Source organism: Ictidomys tridecemlineatus, chromosome 5 (assembly GCF_052094955.1).
Source record: "Ictidomys tridecemlineatus isolate mIctTri1 chromosome 5, mIctTri1.hap1, whole genome shotgun sequence".
NCBI lineage: Eukaryota > Metazoa > Chordata > Mammalia > Rodentia > Sciuridae > Ictidomys > Ictidomys tridecemlineatus.
Window position 1 is genome coordinate 45,948,594 of NC_135481.1, and position 12,237 is coordinate 45,960,830.

At 34.8% G+C, this 12,237-nt stretch overlaps 2 protein-coding genes across 2 annotated transcripts in view; one reads left to right on the plus strand and one right to left on the minus strand.

Annotated features, from left to right (window-relative positions):
- Positions 1-12,237, minus strand: part of Aven (apoptosis and caspase activation inhibitor) — a 152,750-nt gene that overhangs the window by 89,615 nt on the left and 50,898 nt on the right. The gene's annotated exons all lie outside the window — the stretch shown is intronic.
- Positions 1-12,237, plus strand: part of Chrm5 (cholinergic receptor muscarinic 5) — a 79,339-nt gene that overhangs the window by 1,297 nt on the left and 65,805 nt on the right. The window lies entirely within an intron of this gene.

Sequence of the window (12,237 nt, forward strand, 5' to 3'; positions counted from 1 at the left end):
TTTAAGGGGGAAAATAAAAAGAGCTGTGATGTCACTCATTCACAGTAAAGGAAACCAGGGTCTAGTAAATGCACACTACTAGAATAGGGCTCATTTACCCTAAAGACACTAGGATGTATGTGTTCACAGCAGATTAAATAAGGACAATTTTCTGATTTAACAACAGAACAAAAAGATGTCTGATACATTAAAATCTTAAAGTTTTAACTCAGCTCAGTGGTCCAAACTGTAAAATGCAAAGAACTAGGGAAGCCATCAAAGAACTTTAAAGGACACAGTGCCTTTTTAAAATTCCCTAGAAATTACTCAATGATGAGACTTCTGCAGACTCTTGGCAAAAACAAAGGAACGGCAAACCTTTTCACCCTGAAATTCAACACATGTAACCATTTTCATATAAGTTCAATTGAAAGAGATTCATAATGTAATCTTATAAAGAATCCCTATAACAGATCTTATTTCTGTTACCTCTTTAGAAGAGATGAAGACAACAGTGAAAGCAAATCCCACCTAATTATGGAGATCTTCTAAAGTAAAAAAATTTTACTTTAGAAATTATCAGAAGTAGTACTTGTCCTAAAAACAGTCAAATATGAAATTCTTCTCTTATATTTCACTGAACTCTTTTTTCAAATTTTCATTAAAACAGTGAAATACATGATCCCTTCACTCTTTTCAAGACAGTCTACAGAAGACCTTAATCTCATAAACCCTTTGCTCTGAAGTCACTACAGAATTCACCTGCCATTTTCCAGTACTAACGAAAAACAGCAATCTATACACAAGCAGTGATTGTACACTATACCAATTTACTTCAAAGATATTTAGATATTTCATTTGTGTACCAATGCCACTTTCAAAAGTAAATTGATTTTTTAAACCTGAGACTCACCTGAACCCTTAGGGTTTTGTTTTTTTCTGATTGCTTATTTTTTTCCATCTACTTCCTCCTTCATGTATAAAATGGTATTTTATAAATTAACATGCTTCAACAATGTGTATTTTAAATTTTTAAAAATATATATTTCTAATAATTAAAGGCAGTTTATATCAACATGGAAAAAAGAACACAATTTGTTTTTAATAAATATAATTAAAGGGGACATAAAATAATATTCCAGAATTTTCTGGATTTTATTTACTCATTGTGATGTAAACAGAGACTCATGTCCCACTGGATTGGGACTTTACTTCCATAGCTCATCCTTTGATAACAATGGATACAACAGCACCCCACTTTAATCCTTGTCAGCATTGATCCCAGTGAATCTCCACTTTCTCCTGTCTAAATGGAGGCTTTTCTCTATATAACAATCCATTCTGAAAATGGATATTTGCAATTTCAGCAAGAGCTTTCAAAAAAATATCCTAATTTGGAATAATCACATTTTCTTCATATTGGTGAAAAATTGGATAAAGACATTATCTACTTTTTAACATATTGATAATAAGGTTTATCAATATGTTAAAAAGTTGATAATTCCTTCAGTTCTAGCACCTCATTGGTTAAATGGGTACAGGATTTTATGCTACTACCTGAAGATGTGATTTATTTGGGGGAGTTTTCCCTTGGGGTGGTATTGGTAGATTTAATAGATTCTGAACATTCTTGGAAAATATTCAATGACTACTAATTGTTTCTATAATTTAGAATGTATTATGTAAAAGTAATAATTGAGTGTAACAGGTTTCTTTCACAGAATTGAAGTAAATGTTTTGGTCACAATATTCTTATAGTGATATCACAGTTTATCCTTAGATTCTGGCCATTTACAATCATCTAAAAGTTATAAGCTTTATGTCTACTATATGAGAAAATAAAAATGGATATATGATCAAAATAGAGCACATTCATTTTAGTGTCTTTGTTGACATACCAAACTTTAAGTCCTTTTGTCTGAAATAACAAGCAATATAATTTTGAATATAAAATTGAAAATATATCTAATATCCATTTTTATTCACTAAGAATTAAAGAGACTGACCCTACATAATATTTTTAAATATACATGTTTACTTGTATTTATATTCTTTTGACTTTCAATTTTTATTTTTAAGTTTTGAAAGACTTTTTCATTCCAGTATAATGGTAAAATGTTTTAAGGCATTTCAACTAGCCAGTTTACTTGTTCCTTCTTATGGCTAATTTTCTTCATGAAGTGACCAAATTTGAATAAAGATGTAGTGCAGCATGAAGATTCACCTCCTCTCCAGCGTTTTCCTGCTGGGAGAGAATAATCTTTGGTTTGTGACATCACAGTCTGACTGGGGAAGTGGCTCTGATATCAAACAGATGATTATATCCTTTCAATGTGAACAGGCTGAGAAGAGATGTGAGCACTCTCATTTCAAGCCCTATCTCCAAGACACCAAGAGACCATGACAGGAACTAAATTAGAGAACGAAGCTTTTATTGCTTTTGCCACTTTCTCAGTATCAACTACTTAAAGATAAAAGTACTATTTCACGGTTTATTTCATTAATAATTTAAAAGAGGGAGTAAGGATCGTGTTAAATTCACAGATGAGGATAAAATGAGAGTGAGGAAGACACCAGTTAGCAAGCAGATAATAGTGAAACAGTATACCAGAGAACCAAGGAAGAGGTGCAAAATTCCCCTGGGTTCAAACAGAAACACTGATGCTACTCAAGAAATTGAAAAAATTATCAATATAAAATGGGAGGGACAATGAGAAAGATATCCTGAATATTGATTATAAAGTGATCTCATAAGAGATTAATTAGTATGTTACTTATAAACTCATAATGTAACATTAGGGCAGGGAAAGGACTGGTTAACATGCTTCCAAGAAAACATAATTCATAAAAAAGGGAGAAACTATTGTGTTCTATGAAACTCTAACAAAAACTTGGAAAAATAAGTCAGAAGTAGGGTTAAACACCACAAATAAAAATAAGAGCTCCTCTTACAACACAGCCCTCTTTTTCATTATCTTTGTTCATAGCTATTAGCTAGCTGCCAAAGGACAAAGCAGACCAACCAACAGCTCCAATTCAAACTACCAGTATCTGTGACAGCCTCCTAGACTCAAAATTACATTAATATTATGTGTATATGGGGCTGGGATTGTAGCTCAGTTGGTAGAGTGTTTGCCTTACATGTGAGAGACACTGGGTTCGATCCTTAACACCACATAAAAACAAATAAAATAAAGGTATTAAAAATATAGATATTATGTGTACAAAACAACCACACAATTACAAGCCAAGCTGGGGTCTTGTTAACTATAGTTACACAGTTTACTTGAGAAGATGGTGTGTTAGAGAAATTTTAGAGTATATATCTACTTATCTACTCCTATGTACTAGGTAATTACAACAACCGGCATTATTCAACAGTTGTTGGAAGATTCTGACATCCTCTATTTTTCACATGATGCTGGAAATATCAGTGAAATAACTCAAGAATCCAGACCAATCAAAAAACACTTCTATAAATTTGTCGTTTAGTCTCACATTATTGTCCGAAGTAGTGGATTTTCCCATTTATTACTACTATAGAAATCTAACACTAAATAATGTGCTCTTAAGAGTGCAAAAGCCACAATGTCCAGTTCAGTTATCCCAATAAAAATCTAATTGTTCACATAGCTTTATTGGTACAATAACCTACATGGGCTGGTTGATGCATAACTAAAATCTATCAGGTTTAGTATGTAGCATGGTACTATTCTAATACTTAACCCTTCATCAACTGTTTATCTTCCTTCATTTGTGCTGCAAGGACAGTCCTCTATATGTAGTAATTTTTGGATAACTTGTGGTAATATCTATAGAAGTGTCTTTCATGCCTAGAAACTGCCTTAGTGCTTTGAAAATACCTCTTTTATAACACTTTGACTGCACTGAAAATCTACTCACATATTGATCTGTGAAATTATGCATTCCTTATGCATAAAGAACACAAGAATAAAGAAATTTGTCTATTTTCAAGTAAGCTCAGAACTAGTTAATCAATAAGTGTGCTGATTTGAATGTGAAAATCTATTTTAATATAGACTCAAGTACAATCTCAAACAGGCAGAAGAACACTGATCCTAAAATACACCTCAGTTTCACTTCAATGGTAATGGGCAAGTAAGTCAACCAAAGAAAGTCTCAATGGGTGTGTGTGTGTGTGTGTGTGTGTGTGTGTGTGTGTGTGTGTGTGTGTGTGTTGGGGGGTAAGGGGGAAGAGGGGAGCAGTCACAGTGGAATAATAACTATATGGAGATCATATTTGTTAAAGATATCACAATATTATGAGGTGTGCAAATACAAGATAGCAAATTTACCCTCTATACTTTTTGTATACTTGACATGTAGAAATCACATGTGCAAGAGCATATTATAATCTAGAACTTCACCAATAGTTCAAAAGGATCAAAATTGGTCTTGATATTTTAAAAGTAACTATAGGAGAATTTAGATAAACATTTTGCAAAAGAAATTGAAGAGATATCATAATTGGCTTTCTCCTGAGAGAAGAGTGGGGAAAGTGATACTTTACATTCATTTTTATTTTCCTCTTCACCCTTGAAACCTATTGAAGTATCCAAGCCAGGAGGTTTGCAGAAACTCAAAGGTGGACTGTTTTTGCTCCTGTGTGAAAGCTACAGTAAGAAAAAGGAGAGGAGGAGAGAAGGATAGGATAACAAAGGCAAGATCAATAATGTAAAAGGAGATAGAAAGGCAGGGAGGTAATGCAGAATGAATCCTTTAAAAATCATGTTATGAACACATATAAGTACACCACAGGGAACTTCACCTTTATACATAGGTAGCAAGGGCAAATCAAATATAAATAGACAAGTGAAATGAAGTCTAGCAGAGAAAGGAATACAGGAGAGCAGTATGGAGAGGGGAGGGAAGACCGGAAGGAAAAGTGTGAGGGATAGGGAATATCATCAAGTGAAATAGAATTCCATGCATGCATGAGTTCTTGAGTATGAACCCAACTAATATGTACAACTATAAAGTTCTAATTTTAAAAAAAAATCTCCTGAGTTTGAGTCACATCAGACCTTCAAGTTTTTCTATTAGTTAAATCTATGCCAACAATGGTGATCTCTTCAAAAATAAGGACAAAGGCTAAAGCCTAGGTTGTGCCCATTCTCTGTGATAGAAAATGAGAAAAGCGGTGTTGCCATAGGCCATCATGTCAGAGAACACACTAAAGCATGTGTTGCTTAGGATAGAGTCATTCACAGTCTTGGGGTGCTCAGGGCTTATGGATAAATGCACCCAGGAGTCCAAGAAACCTGTGGTTTGATGTTGGTGTGCACCACTCAAGATCTAGAGCTTTGACATCATATCATTTTTAGCAGTGCTACTTCCTTTCAAACAAGATCTCAGGCAAAATATCAATGTATAAAGCACATAAAATCTGATCCATCCTGGTTGGACTGAGAAAGCCCATAGCCCGGAGGCCCCTTCTCATCTGTCTCCCCTGCACTGTTCCTGAACACCTCCTACACTTCCTTCCTCTCACACTTTCTAGACACCACCTAAGGTATATTTGTTGTAACTGTTCTGCCATCTAGAGGATTCACAAAAGTATACGTCTCCATTTTAATACATGTTTTTGATTCCACATAGACACTGCCAAAGACTCCAATCAAAAATTCTTGGTATGAATTATGTCAAGCAATAGTATTTCTAGACCAAGAGGGCATAAGTTGTAAAATAGAGCTACTTTTAGACATGTGCAATGCTATACATTATTCTGTTGCCTCAACAATGATCAAGCAATCAAGACCTAGAATTCAAATTGCAAGTTGATTTTTTAAAAAAGACTAGACATCCATAATTTGGGTTGGAATCTAAAATTAACAAAAATCTCAGAAAATTATATCATTTGCCATCAAGAGGTAAAGGCATAGAAATGAAACAGTGAAAATTTGGTATGACAGGACCCAGAATCAGTGTGAAAAATTAAGAGAACTCAATTATTGGAAATACAATAAGCAAGACCCCTTTTAATATTCTTTCATATAATAATATTGTGCCAAATATAACTCTGCAATTTACTCGACTCTGAAAGTGAGCTAGAGCTCAAGTATTTAAACTTGAGTTTCCATGTATAATATTATAGCAAAATACAATCTTCCATCCAAAAAAAGTTCCAATTACCATATTGTAACATACTGGTTTTTCTTTGTTTTCTTTGTGGGTTTGTTTTTTTTTTTTTTTTTTTTTTTTGGTGGGGGGAGGGAGGTCGTTTAGTTGGTTAAGTCTTTGAAATTTTGTTGTTTTGTTTTTTGTTGTTGTTGTTGGGGGGAGGGCATGGTGCTGGGAATTGAACTTGGGACCATGCACACGCTAGGCAAGCACTCGCCCTCCGAACTCCATCCCCAACCCTCGGCTGGTTATGAGATAATTTATTCATTTCCATTCAGGGATACTCTCCAGCACCATCCTATTCACCAAGGAATTCTCATAATTTTGTATTACAAAATCTCAAATGATTCCTATTTTAAAGCCAATTTCCTAAGTAGACAATGTCTTTTTCCCAAAAAAAGTTTTTAAATATTTTAAAATATTGAGATGCTATTTATTTTATGAACAACTTCAAACAGAAAATCAGTATCCATGTTGTTATGTTATCCAGTTTTAACATATCAATTTTTGACACTCTTGCTTCAGATTTTTATTATGGTCTCTCCATAAACAGATTCAGAAAGAAAAATTCTAGTAGGCAACATATATTTATTCTAAAAGTATATGAAGAGTTGATTATAATTTATATTCTTTACCATGATTTTTAGAATCATAATGAGCCAGATGCACCAGCACATGTCTGTAATTCCAGCAACTCAGAAGGCTAAGGCAGGAAGATTGCAAGTTCAAAGCCAGTCTGAGCAACTTAGCCAAGCCTTGAGCAACTTAGCAAGAACCCCTGTCTCAAAATTAAAAATTCAAAAAAGGTTGGGGATATGGCTAAGTGGTTAATCACCCCTGGGTCCAATCTCAGGTATATCCCCTACCAAAAAAAAAAATCAGAATGAACTTTTGTAACTATTATTTTTCAACTGTCTTTGTTACAAATATTTTCCATAAATGCAAATACCAAGACAAAGAATTTCTTAAACTCATTATAGCTTGCCCATCTCAGACGCGTAGCTGAACTTTTGAAACAAATGTCCTGGACAACAAAGCCACAGGTTACCCCCCACACACACACACACACACACACACACTCTGTCCTGCTGTCTCTGAGCTGGCCTCCTGTGGTGCCATGTATCCTGATAAAAGTAAAATAATCAATATTACATGGTCCCTTGGGGGAAAAGCAAACTTTCAACAGTGATTTCTTAATCAAAAAAGAGATACCTAAACTCATGGTCACAACACCATGAACTAGCTTGGGTAAGATGAAAACCTTGTACAGAAAAAGAATTTTTGGTTCTTTGGTTGGTACCAAGGAGCTAGGAAACTTGAAAGCACCTGTCTCTTCACTCTAATGACAGTCAGAAAATCCACCCACTACCTTTTTGGAATAAGATGAAACAGAACCCATAATAACTACTACATTTAAAGGAATACAAAAGCTTGGACTTCTAACTTGAGACAGGAAGTTGACATCAGGATAGCTATTGAGAATGAGCTGCAGTCCTGTCATCTTAAGAGGAATTATTTCTTATACAGTGCTACCACAAAAGATCATCTGATTAACATTTCAAGAATGTGGAAGATGAGACAGATTCAAATAAATCCTCTCCTCATCACCTCCTCCTACTCTCCTTTACCTCTATTCACAAGCACATAAAATATGCACATCACAGCAAATTCTAATTTTGTACATTCACACATTTTCGCTCATGAAAAGGCTGTGACTGTCTACTTAGATTCAGGCTGTTGCATCCAAGCCCAGTGGACTTACTAAGCACAGCTCTTGTACTATCCTTCAAGGATGCTTTGAAGAAGAAACAACAACAACAACAACAACAAAAAGATTGTCCAAGCATACTTTTCTTGTCATTACAGCCCTATGTCTGTGGAATTTTGAGACTTGAAATTCTTTCTACTCTACAAATAGAGAATCACAAATTCTCTATTATACTTAGGTTTCTAATAATATGATCTTGGGGCAAGTTAGCCCTTCCTGTTAAAGCAGCTGGACTTAAATTAAAAAGGACTATTGCAGTATGAAATATGGTATGTCAAGAGCTTTGTAATGTTGTGAACAACCAATAAAAAAAAAAAAGGACTATTGCAAAATTCACTATCCCTGTTTAAAAGTACAAATGAACTAATCTAGAAAAAAACAGACAGCCAAGTAGAAAGAAGAAAATTTCTCTTGCAAACCCACTGTAGACAGGGAGGATTCTTAAGGGATTTATTTGAAAACAATCTTTTTTAAAAAAAAAAAGTAGAAATGAAAATTACATTGTACAAATTGGTCCCTGAGGGTCTGAGAAAAGCAGAAATCAGCCTTGGTTTTTCCTTTTCCTATGGTTTCTACACATAAGAATCATCAAAAGGATATAAATCACAAACAGAAAACAGAGAGCAATACTCACTTGAACCCTGAAGATACAAACCTAACAAGAGCAAACGTGAGAAAAGGATACAGGAAGCAGATATATGACCATGTCAGGCAAGAGTAAGGAGTAGAGATAGCAGAGTAAGATGAACCAAAAAGAGACATTAGTTGTGATCTACGGGCTCATATAGAACTCTGGGGTTTTGGGGGGGGGGGGTTGGGGTTTTTTTGTTTTTTTTTTTTAATCCAGTGTGGATCTGTTTCAGAAAGTCTATGTACTTGAGAATATCCCAAATCTAATTCTGGAGGAAAAAAAAAAAATCGCCAAAATTCAAATGGTCTATTGCACTCATTTTAGAGACTGCAATACCCATGAACCTACAGAAAATATTCTTTGAGTAATTCATCTCCAACAGGCCTTAGATTAAACCACAACCTACATAAGCTTCAGTTTCCTCATCTAAAAAGTGAAGATTTGAGCCAAATGATATGTAAGATTGTTTTTGAGATGAATATTGTATAATACCTGAGGAATGAGGGGAAAGATACCAGTAGTTTATAACATACCCACCTCATTCAGCTAAGTAGCTAACACTCTCAAGAATCTTAAAGAGCATATGCAGAGAAGCAATAGGTACCTCTGGTAGTCAAAGAAAAAGCAAATATACATGGTGTACATTTTTCTTATATCAGTTGTTGGTCATTAGAATAACTGGGACAATGCAAGAGATTTAAGATTGGTAGTAGAAGAAACTGTTCAGGTGAACACTAACTTGTTCTAGCTATGAATTCAACATGTAATGAAAGCTTTTAATTCTCTATCTTCTGGGTTGCAAAACAAAAGTCAACTCATTTTTTCACTGTTACTATGGATTTCAAAGGTGGGGAAATAAGAATAATGGGTAGAAGATTCACTGCATCTTCTTAAATAGGTTGGATGCATGTTATTTTTCAAAATGATCCCAGGGTATATCAACATGACTCACAGTAACCAGCCACAGCATAGATGTACAAGGGAATCAAATGTGTACAGCTAAAGATACATTATTTTAAAGTGATATCAGGGGCAACAAATTCTTACTTAGAAATTATACTACCTAGCTGACAGACATACACACTCCCACACAGATTTAATATTTTTTTGTTAGCAGCACACCTTTCAAAATTCATTGCCCTGGGAAAGTCTTAGCTTGACAAGACCTCACTAAGACAGCCTGCTCTAACGTTACTGCAGTGAGCCTATTGCTATACATATATAAGGATGCTCTAGTATAGTCAACACTCCAAACGTATTGCCTCCCAGGCAATAAATACTCCCTCTGATTTCTCCAGTTTAGGGCGGATGACCATATACATCATGATCACAAACTAATCATTAAACATACACATACAGGTTTCCTGGGAAAAGTGCCCTGAAAGAGCCAAAGTACAAATGGGTACATAAAACCCTGGGCATTACAATAGGTAATCAAGTGCCTAAATAGGAAAGAAAACAGAAGAGGCAAGATCTATAGACCAACTTGCCCTTCACTTGACCAGTGGGTCATTATCTGTATGCAGAGAGAGCCCAAACTTACTTCATGCCCCAAGCAGAGATTCAGGCAAGTATCTTAAGTAGTTCTTGAGTCCCATTTATACTCCATTTCATTTAGTATTAAAATTACTAACTTGCAATACTATTCTGATTTCAATATATACGGGGAAAAGCAGCTCTCATATAGCTAAATCTAGCCTACCTTAAACATGGTATCACTAGAGCCTCTGATGAAAAGGATTCCAACCCAAGATTCAGAAACACTTCACAAATGAATATTTCATTTTAAAAGGGATTGGGGGGGGGCTGGGGTTGTGACTCACCTAGCACGTACAAGGCACCGGGTTAGATTCTCAGCACCACATAAAAATAAATAAATAAATGTATAAAAAAATAGGGATCATGGGCTGGCATTGTGGCTCAGTGGTAGAATACTTGCCTAACATGTGTGAGGCCCTGGGTTCGATCCTCAGCACCACATAAAGGTCCATCTACAACTAAAAAATATTTTTAAAAAAATAGGGATCATAAGGTTTTTAAAATGCTGTGTTCTACTGAGCTATATTAATCATGGCTTTTGCTAAACCTCCTCCAAATCTTGGCATCAATTCTTCTTGATTTTCTCTCAAAATCATAAGGGGAAGATATCTAAGTAAGAAAGCCAAAATGTAATATGAAAGATATTAAGAACACTGGTGCCTTATCAGTTTTCCTAAAAAGTACGAAGCACATGAATTTTATTTAACTTTCATCACCACAACTTGTAACACATAATTATCTTTTTGCTTGAGTTCATAATTATCAGTCAAGAAAACCTCATTTCCATGTTAGAGCTCCTGACTACGTCTGTCATAATAATACAAGTCAGAATTGAAATAAATCCAGATTTTTCAGTGTAAATGAAACAGGTAATGAGTAATAAGAGTAATGTTATCATTGTCATGATCAGATCAAAAGGCACCAAAACAACATTATCAATTTTTTTTTAAAATAGCCAAAAGTTTTTTGTGTTTTTAACAGATACTAAAAAGGGGAGAAGAAAGAATTCCAAACTGAAATGATTCATTTTCTATACAACATACCAAGAGGCCCTATTGCTACACTGCCCACTGTGCACATACTGCAGAAGGCACTATAATGACCCTAAAAATTAGAAATGCTGTGCTCTGCAAAAAAGCAGGAAATAAGGAAAGTATTTCTGAAAATAACTCATTACTGGAATCTGTTCAGGAGCAAAGCAATAGTGTGTGGTTACGAAGCCAAAATCAATTCCAATGGTCAAATTCAATTTTATTGATTACTATCAACCCACCACTTTCAAATCTTGATTAAAAACAAAAGAAGAAGAAAAAAAAGATTTTACAAAATATAGAAGCTACTAGAACTTCTTTTTTTGACATACAAAGGATTGAATCCAGGGGCACTTAACCACTGAGCCACATTCCCAGTCCCTTTTCTATATTTTACTTAGAGACAGCTATCACTGAGTTGCTGAGACTGGCTTTGAACTCATGATCCTTCTGCTTCAGCCTCCGGAGCCACTAGAATTACAAGAGTGCGCCACCATGACTGACCTAAATCTGTACCCATATTTAACACTGCATCAATTACTATCACTCCTGACTTTCAATTACAAAACCCAGAAAATGTAAAGAAAAATCTATTCAGAGATTATGGAATTACAGAGAATGGCAAGAAGGACTAAATGATTAAATGATTAATGTCATACATCAAAATATCATGAAACTTTTCACCTTGTCCATCTAAAAGCACATTAACCACATTACCTCTCTGAACCAGGCCATTTGGACAACAACCCAAAGCATAATGCTAATGTAGTCATTATTGCTAACCTCCAAGGGAGATCAGCCAAAAGGTGAACATATGTGGGGATGGCTGCCAGAACACTGAAACATGCCTATTTCTCACCCATTAGCTCCTACTGAGAAACTTTAGTGTACCTTCTAATTACATGGACACCCTGACTATCTCTTGACTAATAAGCAATATTAGGCAGGCTTTTCTGAATAATAGATTTTAGACATATAACTATATATACACACACAAATATAACAATATTCCAAGTGAGATATCTCTCTATATATCAATGTATCTTTCATATATCTATCTCTCAATATCTACATATCTATATATAGATATATCTCATAACTATCAATATATCAGTCTGTTTCTCACTTGGAATACAGTTAATCACACA